The sequence below is a fragment of the Dromaius novaehollandiae genome, chromosome 5, assembly GCF_036370855.1.
Source record: "Dromaius novaehollandiae isolate bDroNov1 chromosome 5, bDroNov1.hap1, whole genome shotgun sequence".
NCBI lineage: Eukaryota > Metazoa > Chordata > Aves > Casuariiformes > Dromaiidae > Dromaius > Dromaius novaehollandiae.
Window position 1 is genome coordinate 76,887,307 of NC_088102.1, and position 13,994 is coordinate 76,901,300.

Genomic DNA, 13,994 nt, shown 5'->3' on the forward strand with positions numbered 1-13,994 from the left:
AAACCTTTCTCAGACAAACAGGTGTTTTTTTCCTCAGCTTTCCGCATATCAGTAAACATGTCACTTCATGATCTGTACTGTCAGCTGAGGCAATGGCCCTGCAAGACTGTGATAACCAGACAGGCATCATTGCTCTGTGTGTACCAAGTGGCTTGCTCTTGGAAAGGTAGTAATCCTTCAAATACTAGATAACGTTTTTAAGTTGAACATAGATTTCTGTCATACTTGTGCAAGTCTCTCCTGCCTCTGCTACATAAAGCAGTTTGCAACTGCTCCTTGCTCTGTCGATGGCTACTGAAATTACAGTAAACATTACTAGCTTACTAGGAACTAGTGATACATACACAGTCAGCTCTGCAGTCTGTCCTAGTTCATGCTTTATTTTTATGACACAGACTCCTGGAAGTTCTGCCTGCTGCTCTACCACATTTCTGTAAGATACTTCAGACAGTGTCTCCATATCTCTCTCAGGATGGGACTCAATATTATATTAACTCAAACACTGCTACTGAGAAAAGGAATTTTGTCTATTTGTGGGAGAGATATTTGCCCAGATGTTTGTTTTGCAGAACATATCTGCTCTGGGTCATATGATGTATTGGTGAGCTACCCCCAAATGTTTCTTTCTGCACTGAAGTTCACCTTGTATTTCAAGTGCTAAATTCCTCTTTCTCAGCCAAAAATTAATGAATTGTGCTTCACTGATTAAAGCTTGAACTCGCTGTCACATTGCAGTTTCATCTGGTCTCCTCTGCTTTTGGTGGGAAGCCAGTCTTGCATTGTGTCTTCTGAAAATGGGCCACTGTTGGAAAACAGTCATTAAACATGGTGTTCAAGCAATATTCACATGTGTCACCAGAGAATGGAAAGATTTTTAGATTAATTTCCTATAAAGATAAATTTCAAGACTAAGGAGTGATTTGCACTTCTGTCCTCTGCTTTTTGCAATCTTTGTATTCTGCATTTTGCATGAAGGGATATAAAGTTTTTTTCACTCCCCTTGTTTTCTCATGAACATTAAAAGTTACCTTTTTCAGCTCCTTTAAAATGGAATTCAGTTTTAAGTTACTTTAAGTAAATAGCTCTTCAAAGTTTTGTTTTGGGGTTTGTTTTTTTTTTGAAAAACAATCAGCACATTCAGAAATAAAATTGCTCAGGAAAGCATTCATCTGAGAACAGAATTCAGGAGACTAGATCAATACTTTCTTATAAGACAGCCTTGTTTCTGGGCAAACAGTAAAAGTGTTGGACGATCACTTTCAACAAATTGAGAAAGCCTCAAGTTCCAGATTTGTATTTCAGTGAAATGAATACATTTGGTAACTCAGCCCCCTTCACAGGGATCAGAATTGTTTCTGGCAACTAAAGCTCCACATATACAGCAACAAATAAACCTAATACTTTGAATTGTATGCGTGTTTTTTCCTGGCCTGTAGGTAGCAATGTTTGCTGGGTGTCGGAGAACTTTCCTCATTGCAGGAGTCAGAGCCTCTTCCCTAAACAACTTTTCAAAGGCTGAGCACTCTGCATTGCACAGGTGCTGGTCACTAAAAGTCTGTTGCAACAACAGCTGAAAGCCTATTCCTTTTGTAGTTATGTCCTGTGTTTATATGCTGATGTATGGGCCTCTGGGTGAAATACACTCTTCTGAACACTCAGATTTTATCCCAAATTCAGCCTTGTCCTTCACTGTAGCAATTTTGAAATCTTTCTTTTATTCATATTGCAGACCCATTATTGCATAAAATTGTTGCTGAAAAAGAATTACACATGCAAAGTCATAATCACTGAGAATCAGAATTTCCCTTTTTTACAGGAAAAAATCACTTGTCAAAATACGGGAAGTTTTGGAATAAGCTCATTCTTTTTCAATAGATACCAGCACCAGGAGCCAATGAAAGAATTTCTGTGTTCAGAAAGTCATTGATTTTTGGCATTTCATTGCACAAAGAATGAAGGAGCTGTCGAATTCAGTGTGAGAAAAATCTCGGAACAAATGTCAAGCAGCATTAAGAAAGCTAAGGACAGCAGGAATGTGGGAAGACTAAAAAGAATCACCTTCAAGGTGCAAAATGACTTTCAAATAGCAGTATGAAGATGTGTTCTCTGAGACGAAACCTAGAGACTAACTCACTAGTTCTTCCTTTGACACACACAGAAGAGAAACAACATGCCCCGGCAAGAAATATCCAAGCAAGCCAGGATTTGCTATGGGAGCAACCTCCCCTAGCACAAGGGTGCCAGACTGCAGGGACAGGTTTAGTAAGAAATGTGGCTTCCAGTTGAGGAGCTGCAGTAAGAACAGCTTCTGTGGCAGTCACTGGAGGGGAAGAAGGGAGAGTTTGATTGTACTACTAGTTCTAGAAATAATAAAGGAACCTTTGTTCCAAGTCCAAGATTGTGTGAATGCAGTCAGGAATAAGCCTATGTCCCCATGGAGTGACTATATCAGATTTAAGTGCAACAGGGGCTCCAGAGAAGCAGGGATGGCACACCACACCAATCCCACTGGGCTATCACTGTGTTCGTGCCATAGGGGCCAGGCCCACTTGGTTGTTGGCTCTATCAAAAACACTGTAGTATTGGTGGAGGAAGACTTCACCGAGGTTCCAGAGTTCTCCAGACTGGGCAGGGATGATGGTGCCTTCAAAACCACTCTTGCAATAGCCTTGATGCATCTGCAAATTCTTAGTGTGAATATTGAAATTAAATTCCAACGATCTATCTGAGCTATGGAGTTCTGGATGCACTGCAAGATTACTTTTAATGTGCGTTAAAATCTTTAATACCCATCTATAAGAAGCATGAAGATGGACCAGGGCTTAGATGAGATACCTTGAAACACATGTGCTGACTACAGTGAAGTTTTAATAGCAAGTCAGCTAGCCACCTGCTCAGGATACTGTGCGTTGGCTAGACAAAGAAGTTGGAGTACTCAAGTGGCATAGCCCTTCAATCCTGTGGGCAAATTCCTATGGGAAGGATTTTACCGTTGTCTGGCTGCAGAAACATATGAACTTACTCTTTGCCTTTCCTCAGCTGCAAGGCTAGTGCTGTCCTCTCCAGAGTTAAGGGTTCTTTTCCTCTGAAGAACTCACTTTTGGCTTTTATCCCCCAGTACATATACATTACAATGAGATAGCTTAACCTAACCTCCTGGTAAGGCAGCTGGATTTCCCTGTCCTGGTGACAGCCTGAGGCAGACACCTCAGTGGCTGCCTCCATTTTCCCAGTCCTTTTCACTTAGGCTCCCCTCAGTCTTGGTTATTGCTTTTGGAGTCCTCTGGCGAGATCCTTAGGTCCCTTGAGTTTGGAGGCAAGAACAGTTTGACCTTCTATCACTTATGCCCTTCCAGCTTTGCACCATGAGATGGGAGAGGGAAGTAGTGCAAATAGTGTGGTGGCCTCTGGTGCTAGTCCTCCAAAACAGCCCCCAAGGTCACTTTCTGGGCAGGCACTCACCTGATGGATGTAAGCCTTGGCAGGCACAAGGGAACTTGATACCGCTGATGACAAAGACAATGTCAGGCAAGCAGTTCTTGGCACTGCAGCTGACCACTTACTGAAGGGGAAAATGGAATAACCAAGGGGAAAAATTAGGCACACCTCAGACAGTCTTTCCAGAGAGTATCACGTGAACAGAGGCAAGCTGCATGTATTACATGGGGTGGCCAATAACTTTTACACAGTGAGATGTTTTCAAGAACTGAATGTGGCAGCTTCAGATCTGAAAGCAGCTTTTTTGGCTCAGACACCTAGGGGTGATTGGAGACTTGAAACATGAGGGGAACTGGGGAATTATCCTGTTGACCTCAGTACTCAGGACAACTGCAATCTGTGGTTATGTACTCACAGAACCAGTGACTTGGGAATCTGCTCTCGTCCCAGTCAGATCTGTGCAGTGCACAACTCAGCCTCTATCCACCCCTCCCTTCCGCTCTCACCTCACCACTGGAGTCCTAGCTGGCACCAATGCTGTGATGGGTGACAGCAATGGAATGGAGGGGCCCAGCTAGCAGAGAGGTACCAGTGTCAATCACAGCTTGGCAGCCCCTTAGAGCAAGCAATGACCTGGCCATTCACAGTGATGCTAGAAAATGAAGTCCCAGAACACTTTGGTCTCATCTGATCTCACTTACTACCTAAATCCCAGTGAGTGTTTTATTGATGTCTTATTGACGGGGAAATTTCACCTGGCTGCCTATTGCTCCTCAAACCCACTGTAAATATATCAGTATGTGGTGTTAACTTCCAGCTGGTGCAGATATTTGTACAAGTGTGGTGCTCTGTGGAGGTGAGAGCATCACGGCAAGCTCCTCTTGTGGAAAAGTTGTGAACTGCTGACTCAGTATCTCAGCTAGTGAGCCTTCTGCCTACTTTTTGTGCAAGATGTTTGCATGGCTCCTCTCCTGTCTCTATATTGTGCATTTTCTAAGCTGAATTTCCTTTTTTTTGCTCCAGATATCTTGCTTCTGCCCCTCTGCGCCAAAAGCTTCATGTTGTACAGGGGAGAGCAGAACTTACTTGTCCCTAGATATTTGCCAGTAAGTTTCGGCAGACAGAGGGATCCAGTTGAGTCTTCCAGAGAAGCAGGAATCGTCAGTGCCTCCAAATGTCACAAAACTCGTCTTGTGCTCACTAGAGAAGAGAGAGAGGACAGCAGAGAGATGTTTAGTGGTTGGTTAAAGAGTTTATAACAATTGCATAAAACATTGCAAAAAGACTGCAGGTGGGGAATTCTGGGGTAGCTCAGAAGTATGTTTTTTCACAGTGATCCTAAGACTGTTGTCATCTATTTCAAGAAGAACAGGATGGTGGGACTCAGTGCTGCTGTAAGTTGAAATCAGTTTACATTTTCCATGATACTTAAACTCTATAAACCTCATTCTCCTCATGCAAATTTTCCAAGTGTGATTCTTATGCCATTGGTCATGATGTTCCCAAAAATGTGTGGTTTGTGACTAGGCTTAAACATCTCCCATTTTTCACCCAAGGGTTGCCTGGAGTTTGGGAATTCTGACGGAGACCTCTCTGTGAACAACTGCTGAGAGACATGGTATACAGGTATGTATTGAGTTACAGGACAAGGGGATCTTCCAGCCTCAAATTATGAGCTGAGGTAAAACGAGAAGAGGGCCTGAGATATCAAACCATGATTCATCATGTTGTCAAAGACAGGGATGGCTGTAGACGCAGCGATGCTGGGGAAGGCCAGGCCCAGGATACCGTCAAAAGGCACACAGTAGAAAAGGAACCAGGCTCACTCTCAGGCCAATGGTCTGGTTGCTGATCTGGATGCTTCCGACCTTGTTAGAGAAATGGAGGGAATGAGACATGCTGCATTCTGGAAAAATCTGCCCTTTCCTACCAAAGGGAGTGGGGAATCCTCTCGAGTATTTCAGAAACGTGCAACCCTCTCTGTTCCTCACATGAGAACCCTGAGACAGCTCAAAACTGAGCTGTGAAGAGCACAAAATACAAAGCCCAGCTACATCCCACCTTTGCAAAGAATGATGCTGAGGAGAGGGCAGGGGATAAGGGCCTACAGCAAGTGGCTAGGGCACCTGCTTGGCACGGGGGTACACTTGAGCACAGGTGGCTGGGAGGGCTGAATAACTCAGGCTGGGTGGTGAAGGTTGGTAACTATCTGTTTTAGCTCTGCTTGGCAGCAGAGGGCACCAAACAACACAGAGAATCTGCATGTTCTCCAAAAGCAGATTAAGACTAACTGAACAAATGAATTGGGACACTTCTGGTTCAGGTTAGCCTATCACTGATGCAATTGTGGCTGGGTTATGGTTAATGTTCAACAAAATCCCTAAAGATCCAGAAAATGTAAGGTTTTAATGTCTGTTGTTTTAATGTCTGTTGAATAATGCTTGATTCGACTCCCTGCGTATAGAAACCTTTCCTGGACTCAGAATGAGGCTGGGCTACTCAGGTTTAAATGGCTCATATGCGACACTAAAAAAAGCACCAGACAGCTTCAGAAGGCACCCTTGCCAGAGAGGGTCCAGTTCATTTACTCTCACCTAACATTGGTAGTAGAGGGAACATTTTATTAATGTTTCCACTGACTAATTTGGGGACAACTTGAACTTGATTCATTCTGTTTAAAAGCAGCTTGCAGGCTGCATAGTATCTGTGCTACTCCCACTAGCCATAGCATGTGGTGTTTCTTGTCTAGCTGACAGGACAAAAAAGGCATATGAGATGTGTGAGAGCCCAGGAGCACTGAGAACCCAGGAAGGGGCAGAGGGTATTGTCAGGTGGGGATATAGGAAAAAGCTGTGGTTACTGCAGTTGGAAATGTAGCACACAACTCTGGAGAAGAATCAGACTTTGTTGATTTCTCTACTAATGGAAAACCTTTTCCCAGCTCTGACCTGTCTTTACACCCCCTCATACCTTCCCTTTTCCACTCCAGGTACCAGGACCTTCTCATGTGACTCACATGTACCATTTCATTGGCCAAGACTCCAGTCATGCTGCCAGTGCCACAGTAGAGAGAGACAGGCTGGTTGATGGCTCGGTAGGTGGAAGACTGCTGGGGATTGAAGTGGTTGTGGTTGACTGCAATTGCAGAAGAGTCGGATGGTCACAACCTGGACCCTCCAGAGAGACAAAGGTCAAGGCTTAGACATTGCTGCAGCTGGCAGGACTTGTGCATTTATGGAACATTTTATGCTTTGGTACTGCCCAAGACTGGCAGCAATCACATGTGAATACACAGCGTCTCTAAATGCTTCTGTAAATGAGATGAACCAAAGGTAACTAATTTAGGAGAATTCTTTGAGCTCTCTAGGTCATAAACATAGACAGGGAGCTAGGTACCTCCAAAAGCTGATTTGAATCTAAGATGGGCTGTATTCCTTCCCTCTGGGCAATGCACACTTGTGCCAGAGGGAAAGAGCTCTTCTACTCCCTCTACAACATGGATTTGAGATGCCATTTCCATTCTAGACCTCCAGGACCCACTGCTGTATGTGGTTGCCATACAAAACTGGTAATCTAGCAGCATTTGGGCAAAACCATGCCTCAGGCTGTTTCTACCTGTCCTTTAGCTTAGGATGTGGCCATAGCTCCAAGTTACCAAATGGACCATGTACTCTAATGGTCTGACATCCTGTCTCCTCCTCACCACATTGCCATCTAGGCAGGTCACAAGGTTATCTCAGGGTGGCTGATCTCTGAGAAGGGAAGCATCTCCTGTAACTTTCATCCTTGCTGTCCTTAGATGCTTTCTACAATGCCTGGTAAAGCACTACCAACAATTGTGTTTCACAAACTGGAAGTTTCTGTGCTTGATCCTTTATCTGCTCTTAGCAATGGACACAGCACAGAGGAGAGACGAGTCAGATCTCACCTCAGAGGAAGCGTAATCTCAGCTGAGGACAATCCCTGTCAGTGAAAATCACAGTACTGTCATTTCACCTGAGAGCATCTCTGTCCAAGAGCCTCTGCTACCAGGCTTATGTGAACACCATGAACTCCCCTCCTAGACGTCCAGGAAGCTTGGTGACATAGTATTATTAAGAAACAGCTCCAGGCACAGCTGGTGGAAATCCACTCACCACTGGTGTGTGAAGACTGTCATCGCTTATCGCAGGCCTCACCAGAGCAGTTCACTGAGGGCACCCACAGGATGGAGGAGCCGGTGTCAAAGAGCACAAGGAACTCTTGGGGTGGGGATCCAATGGAGATGGAGCCAATAAACTCAATCTGTCAGTGGGAAACAGGAAGGTTTCAAAGGGAGCAGCCATGTGGAGGCAATGCCCTCAGGAAAATGTAAAGCCTTTTGTGGGAGAGCTTCTCCCATAACATTTCATCAGATGCACATCTGGGGTTTGGGTTCTGCACATGGGGACAAGACAGGCAGCAGCAAGTAGAAACATTTTTGGGAGGAGTAGGTTGCAGCCTCTGCAGAGCAGCAGGAGAGAGATGTAAACAAAAGATGTGCCAGACTGAAGAATGGAGAGAACTGTACTGTTTCACAGAGAGGCCAGAGTCAGTTGTCCAGCAGATAAAATTCAGGATAAAAACCAGGAGTAGAAGTTTTCATTTAAGGAGAAAAATAATTAAAGCATAATTTCCTTGTTTTTAGGGACTGCTGCTAGGACTCCTAATTGTTCCCTGAAACAAGCATGGCTGTGTACTTCAAAAGTACCCTCCTGCCACACTTACATCCATGTAGTTTTCTGGGGGGCAGGGGGGAGGAGGTCAGTGGTAATCCTGTTGGTAAGGCTTAAGAAGTACTTGGAGTCCACATTTGAAGGCAATTTTGGGTGGAAGTCCTCCAGCAAACCTAGTTCCTTAAGTCTGCACGTCAGGGTCTTTGCTCTCCTCAGTCGGATCCTAACCGACAAGAGACAAATTAATAGCAAATGAATAAGAGGTTAGCCTTGGGTTTAAGTAGTTCCATGCGTGTCCCATGCTGATATTGCTGTAAGGTCTTTTATCATAAACCTTATCAGATATGGGGATTTAAGTGCTCAAATTCTGCTTGGAAGTTGGTGGATTTCAAATATATAATCCCTTACATCATTTTGAAATTATATCTCAAAATGTGACTATTGAGTATCTAACACACCCAGCATGTTGCACGTTGGCCACATGCACATTAAAAGACTTTGTGCTGTGCAGAGCCCCTCCCACTGTGAAGGATGGGACAGGCCAGGAGGATTCTCCTAACCCCCCTGCTCCACAGTGAGAGCTAGGTCAGTGTCTTGTCCATGTTCACATCAAGGGCCAATTTCACCTAACTATAAAAAGGTGTATTATGTACCTACATGAGCTAATCAGACAAGGCTTCTGTTATAAATAATGTAGAGAAATGCACTCTAGGTATTTAAGACAGGTATTTAAGAATAAAATATTTGTGCCTCTGTGTTTGTGGGAGAACCAGGGACTGCAAACCTGACCTGCCAAGTATTAATCCAGCATCTGAACTGCTAGACCCTTTCCTTGGTATTAGAAAGGAGAAGACCAAGTACTGTGAATCGCCACAGAGAATCCCCCTCCCTGTTGCCACAAGGAAGCTGAGCTCTTCCACCTGAAGCAATGTGCTCCCCTAAAACTCACCTGACTAGGCACTGCAAGAGCACTGCCAAGCTCAGGAGCAGGGGCAGCTTAATGATGTGTCCTTATGCCCAAGAAAGGGAAGGAAAGGAACGCTGCCTACAGAGCAATGCCTTGGTGCTGCTGTTTGCTCATATGCAAAGTTTCTATATCTATGTAGCAACCCTGATAAGAAATGCAGGCTTTTCTATCAAACATCCTAAAGGAAGTATTTGGAAAAATTTGTTCTTTCCCACTTTTGCAAGGACCTTTACAACCAGCTCTCTTCCAGCGCGAAGCAGGGAGTGTTAGGGGACAGAACTTGCTTAAAACAAAGTATTTCTAGTGATTTTAATTAACAGTGGAGAAGAAGGAGAGGAAGTAGAATTCACAATCACTGGTTATCATTATACCTGTTTAGTACCTAAGAACACTCAGCATCGGCTCACACTCTAGGCACTAGAAAAACCCAAAATGATAGTCCCTAATTCAGAAGCATGTAATTATTCAGATCAAGCACTAGGACAGAAGATATTTCACTGGGTTTGGAGAACAAGATCTGGAGCTTTCTTTATCTTTGTCCCAAGTTTCAATCCAGACATATGGTGGGAAACTGGCTTCCTTATGGAAACTAGAAGGGAAATATGCTACTTTTCATCTCAATGTTACAGACATTCATTCAATCTGGTATCAGGATGGATACCTGAAGATCTGGGAGCAGAGCAGGCTTTTTCAAAAATTAACCATGGCTGAGTGAGATGTAACTGCTCTTGACGGTTCTTCAGGCAACTGTTATGTTCCAGTTGGGAAAGATACAACTAAGGAACCTGCACATTTTATGGGGCCACTACTGCTGGGAAAGTGGGGTAGAAGATGTCCTCTCTTCTGGACAAACAGAAAGTAACAGGACTTAGATCCTAGGGATGAAGAAGAGCAAACTCTGAGTGGCAGATGGGCCTGGAGTAAATCCCAGATCAATATCCTAGTGTATGGATTCCTGTGCACTTCTGTCAGGAATATGATCGCAAGGCTTAGGAGACTATCTCCTAAGTTAAACAATAAAGCCTGATGGCCATGTGCCTAGAAATCTAAATGGGAACTGCAAGAGATTAGACAATAACATTTACGTTGCATTTAACCTTATCATGTTCCCAATCCTATGGGATAAACAGGACTGCATATGAGTTTTCAGGCTTTTTGTGTGGCTAGGGACTATGATGACTAAGATCAGGAACAACATTATCAAACGGATCTGGTGCTGGGCAGAACTATCTTTGCCCTATTGTTTAGGAAAATATATCCATTCCCAGAAATTATGTGCATAGGCTTGAAGGGCTGAGTCTGAAAAACTACCTTACTGAGATATACCTTATCTTATCTTAGTAATTACAGATTAATGAAGGAAATTTATTTTCCAATCCCTGTTCCATGTCTTTCCTGTCTCTTTCATAAAAGGCAAACTGAGAGGTGGGAAGTTTGGTTTGACACTCCCACAGAGATATTCCTCAGCATCTGGAAGCAGCACAGATTAACCCACTGTGTTACTCTGTGTTCTCCAAGCAACATCATAGTGCCTCTCAGTCCTTAAACAGAGCACTCTCCACTGCCTCAGTGTAGGTGTGCAACACTGATATGTGTCTCTGGGGATGCATTTTATACGTTATTTGTAGCTCTCCTTTTATACCATAATTTATAATCTACATTTGTTCAGTGGTCTACAGTGCAAGCCAAATTAACCGCAGTCATGCCAAAAAGGGCCACCAGGAAACAGGGCTTTGGTTCTGTCTTCAGCAGCATGCTAGGACAGTAGTCTGGTCAGGGAGCAAACTTGGGGCTAGAAATAATATACAGAATCACATCTAAAAAATCCACCGCTATCAGAATTTTTTTATTCTACTGAAAAATGCCCCAAATTTCATTTAACTACTGGGCTCAGAAGGGATAATCAACCAAAACTGCAAATGAATTTGTCCAGTCAATAAACAAGCTGGGAAATCTGAATAAGGATCAGGATTGCCAAGTTGAACTCCTTTACGCAAGAGAGGGTCTTTTTGTACTATGTTTCCATTTTATCCCAAAACACTTTTTGGATTACAGTTTCATTTTCTAAGGGTAGTAAGACTTAAGCCTGACCTGATCTTCTTTGGAAGGCAGTTCTGTGGCTGGATACTCCTTCCTGAAAATGTTTTACTGCTGTCTCTCACATGCTTTGTCCTGGGCTATGAGGGGTCTAACGATCCACAAGAGCACAGCTGGCTCAAACCCTCTAATTTGGTACTTAATGTAATTTAAAAGCTCGTCCATTAAATACGCCCCAAAACTGAGAACAGCTGCTGAACCTCAGAGACCTTCGGATTGCATCCTTGTTCTCATTCCACCTGTTTTTTGCTCCAGCCAGCTCAGCTGCTCATGTAAATCTTGTGTTTGCAGGCATTTGTTACCAGCAGTTGGTTACACTTTGCTTCTTTTCAATGTTCTCAGGGTATCTCAAGACACACAATCAGTTGTCTTGGTTTTGTTCAGGTGCCTCTGTTCCTCACACAGGATTTTAGCCTCCTTCAGTTTGTATTCTCACACCCACTCTTGCTTGAAGTAAGTATAACTGCCATTCTTGCCACTTGGCTGTTTCAGTCATTTTGGCTCAAGATGCTTACTGGATACTGGCCTTTCTGCCTCTGAGTCTTTCATGTGATAATTCTGATAAAGTAACTGTGTGATGTATCATAATCATCAGTCAAAACTATAGGTCTCTTATACAAATTAATGGTGCTAATAGACAAATGGATGTACCCTTCCATGTGAACCAGAAAAATACCAGTTTTTCAAATTTTTGATTGCTGACGTAACACTTGATCATTTGCATGGTATACTCTTCCATTCTAGATGCTTCTTCCTTCACTGTGAAGAACAAAATTTGAACACAACTTTGTATATCCTTCTGCTCAATCCTTTGATGTAAATTGTTAATGAAATGTGCTTCAGTCTCTCCATGTTCATAGAGCCTGCTTCCTAAATGAGTCTTGAAAATATCCATCTCTCTTTGGAAAGTCAAGTCCATTTCTTGCAGTAACATTATTTTGACCTGGTTATCAGCAACGCTACAAACAAATCAGTCTTTGATTAGACCATATGGTACCTGTCTGTGTTCATATGACTCATACTATACAATAGCCAATGGTTCTCACGTGGTGCTTGTTTCTGGTAGAGAAGAGAGGTGCCTTTCCTAAGAGACATGTGCTGGGATCCCAATACTTTTGTGTGACCTTGACCAGCAGTTTGCAGTCTCCTTCACATTCCTCAGTGCTCCTGAGCCTGCCTCACCTAGCAACATGGAGGTCATCCCCATCCTAAGATTGCTGTTAGCACTGCTTGCTTACACAAGAATATGGAAGTATGAGCAAGCAGAAAGCTGGAGGACAATAGCGGATCTGGACTCTGGATCACAGCTTTGTTTCACACTGCCGAAGAATCTTCCTGTATTTCATGCAAGGAAGACCTAACACAGGTATTCAAGAGAGATTTAATTTTATTTCTTGGTTCCAGCTATGTCACCTGAAATAAAGCTATCTGAATTTTGGACACATTGCGGAGGTCTGTAGGTACTGCCTCAGCACGGATATTTCAGGCCATAGCTAAGTAGTCTATATTCATTATCACACCTCTGCTGCTCTGTCCTCTTTTCTGTTGCACATCCATCAACCTTTATCCCCTATCTCCAGTTCTGCTATATCTTTACTCCCTGTTACCTCTCCATGCTCACTCATCTTGGCTCCATCCCTTTACCTGGGAAGGAAGTTTTATTTTAATTTTCACTTCTCATAGGGCTGGACTTATCAGGAATATGGCAAGAGAATTCCAAGTTACTTGAAATGACAAGCATTTGAATGCTTGGGACACCAGCAGCTATTTGGAGCAAGATGACCTGCAGAGAATAACGTAGCTTCAGAGTGGACCTCCTTGCTCTTAGACCTCCTTTCTAGAATGCAAACTGCAAAAGGAGGCTGCCTACGTGGAAGATCCTGGCTGAGAGGTTTTGGTGAGATGGCAACAAAACAGGAAAGACTGATCTACACTGCTTCAAATCCAAACGTCAATCCAGCAGCAGCTCAAACCTTAATTTGAACCAGTTGCCTGCTCTGTACACAACCTAAGATGTGTTAAAAGCCCTGCTTTTAATTCTGTTGCAAAGATTAATCTTTCCCTATGGCTCTGCAATCTTTCTCCTTTCCTAATGAGCTCAAGACAGGTTAAAAAAAAGATCAGTAACAACAACTGATACACAGAGTGGAGCTGATGTGGAGACTTCTGTGAATCAATGCACAGGAGAGTCACAGAGCTGCTCTTACCACTTCAAAATCCAATGCTCCCTCACACCCAGGTCAGCACGTACACGTGCTGTTAGCCACAAGCAAAAGAATCCCATGCTTTACCACAGCTGCATTTCTGGGCTGATACAGGGAGCTAACAAAGCTGTCACATGCAGTACGCAAGCTCACTGTGGAGTCAGGCGATAGCGATGGCCGCATTCAGGAGTTCTCAACAGTGTTAACTGTGAACTGTTTACATTTTGAAGCAGCCCGTTTTTATGAATCGGCTGTCACCTACGGCAGTCACGACAGGGTCGAGAGGCATTGAGGGAGTATTCGAGCGCAGAGTCAGGCAATTTTCAGGAGAGCAGCTGGGGGAACGGGGTCTGGAGCAGAGGACCCAGCAGACGAGCAGGGCACGGCCCGGATGGGGACCCCAAACGGTCCCGGAGCCACGAGGGAGGCCTCCCCTGGCCCGCAGGCAACCGAGAAGACCGCGAAAGCGGCAGCAGGACAAGCAGCCGCCGCCATCAGCCGCGCTCCCAGCCCGCACAAAATGGCGGCGGCGCGCGGCGCGCTCCCCGCCGGCGGGCGGGACGTATCATCCTCGTCCTCCTGAGCGGGGGGCAG

The 13,994-nt window shown here is 44.2% G+C and overlaps 1 long non-coding RNA gene across 1 annotated transcript; it reads right to left on the reverse strand.

Annotated features, from left to right (window-relative positions):
* Window positions 1–355: 355 nt before the first annotated feature.
* LOC112988657 (uncharacterized) lies at window positions 356–13,921 on the reverse strand. The gene is made up of 6 exons (XR_010389577.1): window positions 11,191–13,921; window positions 7,575–7,722; window positions 6,455–6,612; window positions 4,525–5,306; window positions 3,463–3,562; window positions 356–802 (listed from the first exon to the last, which is right to left on the reverse strand). It is a non-coding gene; the product is annotated as an uncharacterized LOC112988657 (long non-coding RNA).
* Window positions 13,922–13,994: the final 73 nt, after the last annotated feature.